This window comes from Penaeus vannamei, chromosome 4 (genome assembly GCF_042767895.1).
Source record: "Penaeus vannamei isolate JL-2024 chromosome 4, ASM4276789v1, whole genome shotgun sequence".
Taxonomy (NCBI): domain Eukaryota; kingdom Metazoa; phylum Arthropoda; class Malacostraca; order Decapoda; family Penaeidae; genus Penaeus; species Penaeus vannamei.
In genome coordinates, this window is record NC_091552.1 from 7649236 (window position 1) to 7659235 (window position 10000).

A 10000-nucleotide genomic window follows, 5' to 3' on the forward strand; every position below is an offset into this window, starting at 1 on the left:
GTCTCAGGTCTGTTTTTTTCTTGGTAGGTGTTAGCTAGGGGGGATCATGGGAAGAGAAAGAAAGAAAAGAAATGGGAAAAGGAAAAAAGTTGGGACTGAGGTAATAGGAAAGTTGTCGGGGGTGGGGGATGGTGAGGGAGGGAAAGTCCAGGGGAGAGATGGGCAGAAGACGGATTTGAGGAATAAGTAGGAGAGGAAGGGAGAGAGAGAGACAGAGAAAGAGGGTGTGAGTGAGTGAGTGATAGAAGGAGAGAAGGAGAAAAAGAGAGAGTGAGCTAGCGAGCGAGTGTGAGAGAGTTAATGCCTGTGTTTTTGCTTGTTTATATGTGTATATTTGTATATCTATGTGTGTATGTATGCATGTACACCCTTCCGTCTAACTATATTACATCCTCCTTCATGAAACTAGATTGACATCAGACTCCCGCGACTATGTGTGTTGGGAACGTCACTAGTGCTTTCTTCTCTCATTTTTAGTCATCTCCCAATTATCTGGCGAGCGGCATGTAGGCCTAGGGCTACACTCGGGGCCGCAAGACTCGCCTATTTGCTTGGCGAAATCTCGAGTTTTGTCATGAGAGCAGGTCGGAGGGTGGCGAGGGCGACGGGGAAGCCCACCACCGCCATTATCTTGACCCCAGAAGAATCCCCATTCCCTCCCTCCCTCCCTCCCTCCTTGCATGCCTTTCTTCTTTCTGCCCTCCCTCCTCCTCCTCTCCTTCCTTCCCCCCCTCCTCCTCCTCCTCCTCCCCCCTCCCTCCCCCACTCGGTTATTATATCGCCAACCCCCTTCCGCTAATTCACCCTCGAGGCGGTGGTCTGACCTATGACGTCACGGCTGCGAAGATGACGTCATCATAGTAGCGTTGTCTATAAGGTCGAAATTCGGCCACGGAGAGCGGTGCGAGCGGCGTTGGCTGGCTTGAGCTTGGGTATGGGGCGCGGTGCCTACGTGTGATTAGGAGTTATTGGTAAGATGCCCTGGTAGTCGCGGTATGACCGGTACCGCGTGTCTCAAAATGGCGTCGTGCGGGCCAGATCTTTCCTATTAGAATCGGCGAAATGGAATTACACTTTTTTGTTTATTTGGATACGATTGCCTTGCTGATAGTATTGTCATTGGTTTCCTAACCATTGTCATCACTATCATCATTATTGTTGTTGTTTGTTATTGATATTATTATTGTTATCATTATTATTGATATTATTATTATTGTTATTATTATTATTATTATTATTATTATTATTATTATTATTATTATTATTATTATTATTTATTATTATTATTATTATTATTATTATTATTATTATTATTATTATTATTATTATTATCATTATTATTATTTATGCAACTGTTGTTAGTATTGCTGTTGTTGTTACTGTTGCTGCTGTTGCTATTGTTATTTTTATTATCATCATCACCATTATTGTTATTGCGGTTAATGTTTTTTTGTTATTTTTACAATTATTACTATTATTGCTTTTGTTGCTTCTGTTATTGTCATGTAGCAGTAATAATAATAATTATTATTATTATTATTATTATTATTATTATTAGTAGTAGTAGTAGTAGTAGTAGTATATCATCATCATTATCATCATTTCTACTAATTAGTATTATTGTAATTGATCTTGCTTTCACCGTTTCACTTCATATTGTTTCGTCCAACTTCAGAAGAAAGGAATGGAAGCCTCAGACGCCTTTTGTTTGAAACAGGACATTCCTCCTTCCCATTAGAGGATTTACACACACGCACGCACACACACCCACAAGGCGGCAAATGGGTAACAGGATGTAAGTTAATGATGAAAGACGTGGTTCTCACTGTAGGCGGTGTTTACTTCAAGGGTTATCCGGGGTTGATATTTTTCTCTGTATGTCTGTCTGTTTCTGTATGTCTGCCTGTCTGTCTCTGTCTCTGGCTGTCTTTCTCTCTCTGACTCTCTCTCTCTCTTTCTCTTTCTCTTTCTCTTTCTCTTTCTCTTTCTCTCTCTCTCTCTCTCTCTCTCTTTCTCCCTTTCTCTCTCTCTCTCTCTCTCTCACTCCCTCTCTCATCCCCCTCTCTCTCTCTCTCTCTCTCTCTCTCTCTCTCTCTCTCTCTCTCTCTCTCTCTCTCTTCTCTCTCTCTCTCTCTCTCTCTCTCTCTCTCTCTCTCTCTCTCTCTCTCTCTCTCTCTCTCTCTCTCTCCCTCTCCCTTCCTCTCTCCTCCCTCCCTCCCTCCTCTCCCTCCCTCCCTCCTTCCCTCCCTCCCTCCTTCCCTCCCTCCCTCCTTCCCTCCCTCCCTCCAGGGAATTGAGGATCGAACCGAAGAACCGCTCGTGGGAAGTTCAGAAGAGAACGAGTCTTTTGCGCGGACAAGGCAAGACCTAAAGAGATATGTTTAAATGTCGTTGGGATCATTAGTCCTGTTGTCTTGCGGGAAAGCGGGTCATTTAGAAAGGAAAAAAAAAGAAAGGTAAATAAAATTCTCACGGGAAAGCTTCCACAGTTTCACATTCTGTGGGCCCTTCCGAGAACTTGCTTGTATGTCGTTTTGAAAATGACTTGTTTGACATTTCTGTTCCTTGGGGGGATTGGGGAAGGGGAAGGGGGTGGTCGAAACCGATGGGGGAGAGTGGGGGAGGGAAAGGAGAAGGTGAAAGGGAAGGGGAGGAGAGGGAAGGTGCTTGGGGAGAGAGCGGGGAAGGTAGAGGGGGAAGGGGAAGGGGAGGAAGAAGAGGTTCCAAACGCTATGAAGTGCCGAAGGGGGGAACAGGGGAGGAGGAGATGGAGGGGGGGGAGGGGTCCAAGCGCCATGAAGTGCCGGCACAAAAGAAAAGCCCAAGTGTTTAGGAACGCCTTTTGTGAAAGTCGCGTTCTCGAGTCGAGTTATTAAAAGCAATGCGAACATGGTCGGGCGGGCGTGGATATTTCAACAGTCGTAATAGCGAAGCGTAAAGTCGGGAGGTTAATGTGTCTCGTATGCACACGCCCATTGGAAACCCGGTCGAAGGAAGCATAATGTAGAAAGAATTGATGTAAATGCAAGCTAGAGTTATTACCTGTGAGCTTGCGTGCGTGCATGTGTGTGTGTGTGTGTGTGTGTGTGTGTGTGTGTGTGTGTGTGTGTGTTTGCGTTTGTGTGTGTGTGTGAAACGAGCGCTGGATCCTAAATTTTACTGCTGCAGATTCGCGGCAGAGTGCGGATTGCTCCCCGCGAGGTAGAAAGGCGGCTCCCCCGCTCTTGATTCGGGAGTTTAGAAAGTAAATTTGCACTGTTTCTCGGAAGAGCAGGAGCCGTGGAATATCTAGGTGACATCGCGGTAAGGTGAGAGAAGGATGGAACTCTACACGGCCTGCCTCTTGAGCAACGCGAAATGTATTTCGGGACGCTGGAACGGGTTCTGTTCGCGGGTCTCTCGAGCCTGGCAAAATGGCGGCGCCCTGGACACCACCTCCGCTGGACCGCCGCGATTCCGCCCTCTGACTGCGGCCACTTTCTCCCGCCGGGGCGAGGTGCTTTGTCATTGGAGCGATGCCGTTGGTCGCGGGCCGGGAAGGCGCGGGCGGCCAGGCAGCGACGGGCGAGGGGGCGCCGCCACCTCCTCTTCGTGATGCCCGGCGAGGAGAGGTCCTGCAGCGCCGGCACGAGGTCTCCGTGGCCCTTGGCGTCGGTGAGGGGAGGCCAGGGGGTTCGGCTCCGTTTGGGGGATAATTGCATTCCCGTTGCTGCGGTGCTTCGGCCGATAGGGAGTCGGCGGGGAAGGCCCAGTTGCCCTTTTTACCTCTTGTTTGTTTTCTTTCAGGACATTGTTTGTAAGCGCACGTGCACACATGGACATACACGCACGCACGCACGCACGCACGCACGCACGCACGCACGCACACACACACACACACACACACACACACACACACACACACTCACTCACTCACTCACTCACTCACTCACTCACTCACTCACTCTCTCTCTCTCTCCCTCTCTCTCTCTCTCTCTCTCTCTATCTCTCTCTCTCTCTCTCTCTCTATCCCTCTCTCTCTCTCTCTCTCTCACTCACTCACTCACTCACTCACTCACTCACTCACTCACTCACTCATTCACACACACACTCTCTCACACACACACATACTCACATTCACTCGCTTACACACGCATACCCACGCACACAGCTATCAAATGCAATAGAACTTCTTTCCCCAGAACAAGGCAAATTACAGATTATATACGCTCGGCAGGTGGCACCGCCCTAAAATTCAGCCGCTGACACACTGCCGCGCCTGCGTCGCAAATGACCCGGCGCAAGTGCTCGATCTGGGATGTTTAACGCGAGGCTCATCGAGGAGGACGACTCGCCACCTGCTCCGTGCTGGCGCGAGGATAATGTTATGCCACGTGAAAATAGCAATTTGTGACTGATTACGCTTGCAACGACAGCAGATGAGCGCACCGGACCGGGGGAGCCCAGCACGATGCAAGCAGATCAGTGGCGGGAGGGATCTTGATTAATCACCTTTCGGCCGCCGGTAATGACTGGTTGTAACGAGCAGCGGTGTTATTACGCAATTGCCCTCTCTTGTGATGGCGGCGTTGTCATTCGTTTGTCTTTTGAAATCGCTAGTTTTTTCCGCTTTGTGTCGGATTTGACTAGATCTGCTAACGCATTCCACTTCTTTCCTTTTGAAATCTCTGGATGTTGCTTTTTTTGTTGTTGCATCGGATGTATCTAGATTTTGTGACTAATTTCCTTCCTCTCTTTCCAGGTACGAAAGTGTAAGCCAGTTCTCGCGGAGGTGGTCGCAGGTGGTGAGTAACGAGGGGTGGGTAACACGTAGATTCGACTTTGTTTTCACCCTGATGTCAGGGAGAGATCCTTCACCCTGACAACGGGATGTCAGGGAGGAGAAGGATGGCGTAGAGGGCTTGTGCTTGCAGGGACAAGGGAAAGTGTCAGATTGCGTGAAGATTGCTTTCGCGTTAAGGAGTTTCTCTTGTACTTACTTATTCTGGAGATAGTTCTCTTCATATTGCTCGGTTATATTTTTTCCGTAACGATTTCACGATTTTTTGTTATTGAAGAAAAGGGTCAGATCAGTTGTTGTTTTTCTGTTCTTTGGATCGATAGCATGTTAAATGAGATTATGCCGTTAGATCAAGTAGATAACTAAACTCTCTCCATCTTTCCATTTATTCACCTTTTTTCTGTGTACCATATCCCTCCTTACATTCATTCCCTTGCTTTTCCTCTTCTACTCCCTATCCCTGGCCCTCTTTCTCATTACCTCCCTCCCTTCCTCTCCCTGTCCTTCTCCTTCTCCCTCTCCCTCTCCCAGTACCTCCCTCCCTTCTTATGTTTCTCTTTCCACCTTCCCACTTCTATTCCCTTCAGGTTTATTTCTTATCTGTATCAGTTTGTCCGTTTATCTATTCCTTATCACCCTGGCCATTTAGTGCAGAGCGATTACTGTAATATCCCAGTCCATCGTCTAAACACTTACAGTCTCTCTTACGACCGCCATTAACTCCGAAAATGATCCACAATGCCTATAAGCCCCCCCCCCCCCTCTCCCCCACTCCCCCCTGAGCGGAGAAAGTCGTACCCTTCTTCCTGTTCTCCGAATGGTGATTATCTCCGCCATTATCGCTACGACGGGGCGGCGTTACGGAGGGGGTTCGCGTCGAGACCTTTGACACGACCCGGGCTTATCGGATCGTATTTTGTCGGCGAATTGGTAGCGCGAAGCTAACACGGGAGCTTAGGGGTGAATGGGGAGAGGGGGAGGGAGGGGGGGTTATAACGCTTTGGAGGATGTATGGGCTGTGAGGTAGGCAGAGTAAGGATCTTGGCCCGTGTTTGTGTGGCTGAAGGACGAGGAGTATTGTATCCATTGGCTCTCATATGGTCAGCATGTTCCTCCCTTCAAACGCATGACCTTGCTCTTGCACGTCAGCAAAATGCAAACACTCGACCAACAGCCTTACAAGGATATCAAGTGGCGCTCTCTGTCAGCTGTGTAAGGGATGGCTGACCATATCTATCTGCTCGTTCATATCACGTGACATGGGTTACCTAACGTCACGCGCAAGCCAACATACATATACACTCCCAGCAATCACCGAACAGATGCAGTTTACACCGCCAGTGTTGTTATATTTGATAAAAAACAGATCCCTTCCTGTTCTTTTTAATCCTTGAGTTTTATCTTTTCTCTGTTTCACCTTTTCTGCGTTATTTTTTCGATTGTACCCAGCTCAGGTTACCGTAAGCTTTAGCCTGTTTTTAAATCTCCACCAAGCTCTGCACGGAGGATAGGCAGGTTTGTTTCACTGTTGTTTATGCAAGCACTGCATTGCGTTGCCTTGCCTTTGCCGTGTGACTGCGAGGTGATGTCTAGGTGTATTAGCAGGTTGGCAGACCAGTCCCCTGCCAGCTGGAATACTGAGAGATGGCCACACGTCTCACCATCTAAGGTACTGTACCGGCGCGGCTACGAAGAGCATGTAGGTGACTTGTAGAAGGATGGCGACGATGGGATTGTCAAAAGTTATTTATCACGTTTTTAGGTAAGTCTACGTTGCAGAGGGAAACCAGAGGGTACTTCAAATATCATAGTGAAGTTTCTACCCATTGTGAAACAAAGGTTTTACGACTTGGCTGCAAGAAGTCTTTCTGTACCATTGGAAAGTTGACGGAGACGCGCTGTACTGCCAGTTTTGTTTGCTTTTTGCGGAGGATTAACGTGAAAGATTCTTGGCGCTTCGGAACCATGCAGTTACCTAACGTTTCGTCCGTGAGAAATCGTACCTCCGTTTGAGCGGGTTGCGTTGACACAGTGCTCTAATTAGTGGAAAATCCCCCCCCCCCCCCAACAGTGTGTAAGACACGCACGCACTAGAGTTAAATTAACTTGTTTTGTTATATTGCTTGTGATTGTGAGTCCTATTACTGGGCGTAATTGCAGGATCCAATCACTGCTAATTGTGTTGGTGTGATTGTGGAGCGCCATCTAAGTGGAAGTGCTGCAGATTTTCCCAATAATTATTGACTATTTTAAGAAACACCATGAGGATGCATTTTCACCCTGGTAGAAACCTTGAACGTAGCCCAGATTTATTTAAGAAATCACTAGGTTTCCTGCATTTAGACACCTCCATTTTCTTTGTCCTTGGCCTTGAGGGTTCCCGTTTTCATCAGTCCCCCCTGTGCTTTAACGTGCCCCGTTTTCTGTGTTGCCGCGGCGAGTGAAAGGTTGCAAGAACGACAACAACAGACTTGCAAGACGAGCGTCTCGGCCGGCTGCCGGCTCTTCTTCTGTTACTTATCCGACGTTTCTGGAGCGTTCTTTTTTTCGCTTTCTTCATTGTTTTTATGGGCGATTAACCCGTTATGCCTAGTACTTGGATTGGCTACCACGAAAAACATGGAAAATATCTAACAATAAAAAGAACATGGAGGAAAAAAATCAAGCGTTTCCCCCCGGTTGTCGGTTTCCGAATGACGGGTGGAAATCGGTAGAACGAGATGGAGATAGAGATAGAGAGAGAGCGAGGGAGGGAGAGCTGCAGAAAGTTGGGCCAAGAAGGTGAAATAGAATGCTCTTTGGTGCTTGGAAAGGATGTGGCCGAGGAAGGGCGGGGTTGAGAAGGAAAGGGGACGGGGAATAGGTGATAAAGTGGGAAGAAGGGCAAAGGGAAAGGATGGGGGAAGAAGAATTGGTTTGAGAGGGAGGGAGGGGGGGGTTGTGGAAGGGAAGGAGGGCTAATGGTGGGGAGGGGGAGGAGAGAGGGGGTGAGGGGGGAGGAAATACATCCGCCTCGGGGGGAGGGGAGGGGGGCGTGCTGTATTCTTGCCATCCTTTACTTCTCATTCTTTCCTGTGATTGTAGTTCGATAAAAAAGAAGGATTAAAGAAATCAGAAAGGTTTAGGAATCTGTAAAATTGTCGCGAATGGCTTCTCCTGTCTTACTTGGTTGAAAATTATTTGAATATTTGCACAAAGGTCGACGTAACCGTTACTCCCTGTGCGTTAAGTTCATCCTTTTTTTGACACATTCTGTTATCAGCTGCTTTGTTTAAATCCTTCCTGTGGCCAGTACTTTCTCCATGTCATCTATACGTCCTCTGAACCGGCTGACTTGATATAACGTTTATTTTTGGCCTCCTCGTTGTTTCGGGGCTGAGTGGTATCTTTGTATCTGCCTTTCTCTCTCTCTCTCTCTCTCTCTCTCTCTCTCTCTCTCTCTCTCTCTCTCTCTCTCTCTCTCTCTCTCTCTCTCTCTCTCTCTCTCTCTCTCTCTCTCTTCGTTTCTGTCTGTCTGTATTTCGCTAGAAGAAATAAGGAATGTGATGTTATGTTGGAATGTTTGTTGTAATCTCTGACTTCAGCCATCCTAAGAATTCTCGTTTCACAAGGATGTCTTCATTATCATCTTCCTATTTTGATTTCTCTTTATATTTCTGTGAATTCTTCTTTTGTTATTCATCTTCTCTGCTTTCTACTCTCCACGTGTCTTTCCTAATTTGATTGTCTTCCACTTCTTCCCCCTCCCATTCTCATTTTTTTCCTTATTCTGTACTATTTTTTTTATTTCTTTATCTCTTATCTTTCTCTCCCCCACGTCCCCTCTCTCTCTATTCTATTTCTCGTTCTCTACCCCCCTTTCTCTGTCTGTCTGTCTCTCTCTCTCTCTCTCTCTCTCTCTCTCTCTCTCTCTCTCTCTCTCTCTCTCTCTCTCTCTCTCTCTCTCTCTCTCTCTCTCTCTCTCTCTCTCTCTCTCCTCATAGTGAATTTAAGTGCGCACTAGTCTATTTACCTGTGGGTCAAGTTGTTGGGTGTGGTCTAGCTTGCCTATGTGTTGAGATCATGTTCTATTTTGGGATTGATGATGTCATATCTGTGCCCTTATGTGACGTCATGACTGGTGACGTCATTGCATCAAGTCGTTGCTTGCGCGTTGCTCCCCATTGGTTGAATGAAGTCACACTCCCGCAGCAGAGAAGGGAGCGACGAAACCGTGACGTCAGTGTTCCTCCGAGATATGATGACGTCAATCGAATGATGTCATTGTTTCCCCCTCCTCCCCTCCTCCCTCACTCTCCCCCTCCCCCCGGTCCCCGAGTGCAAGCGCGCCGAGACCGGGTCTGGGTCGGAGGAACAGCATTCTCTGTGCGAGCCGTTTTCTGTGATTATCGATGGCGCGTTTTTCCCTCCCGCCGGCGCGAAGGTGAAGACTGAGACCCAAACATAGGGTTGACGTCATAGTTCGGTCGGTGATGTCATTATGATGTTTGCGTCTTTATTTTATTTTTTTGGAGGGGGGGATGCATGTGATATCCTCGTCCCTAGCAGCCATAGATGTGGTTTCTAATGTGATCATCATTGGCGTGACATCACTGATGACTCAGGGTGGTGGCGTGGGCGTAAGCACCATGTGGGCGTGCGTGGGCGGTGTTGGCAGGCGAGGGAGGGAAGGTGGTAGTAGATATGATCATATTAGGTAGCGGGCGAATGAATGGGTGTAGAGTATGTTTACCAACGGGCGGTATAACCCCCTCCCCAATGCCCCCGCCCCCTACCCGACTCTCCCGCGAGTGTCCTTCCATACAGTGCCAAGTTTTTGGCATTCCCCATAACTGACGTATTGCGAGGCGTCATATCACGAGCGTGTGGGCGTTTTTTTTTTCTCCGGGCGTGGGAGGGGGGCGACCGTCCCTTGATAAGATTCGAGTCGATGAGTCGTTCCCTAATGGAGCTGGTGAGATTCAGTGAATTTTGGGTCGCGTGTGAGTTTTGCGTGTCCTCCGCGCTCATAGATTGTTTAGTAGGGGCTCAGCAAAGTGAGGACACGCATATGCAGACATGTACTTACACTCCCCCACACATCCACACACCCGTTCATACACGGACACGATTTCACACACGTACAAGTTCACACACGCACGCGTATCCCCCCCCCCCCCCACGCCTTCACACACACGTATTTGCATTCTCACACACACATATCTCACTGTCTATATATCT

General features: G+C 48.0%; 1 protein-coding gene across 1 annotated transcript in view; it reads left to right on the top strand.

The window, feature by feature from the left end:
* LOC113811710 (TSC22 domain family protein 1) overlaps nucleotides 1-10000 on the top strand; it is a 281844-nt gene that overhangs the window by 178404 nt on the left and 93440 nt on the right.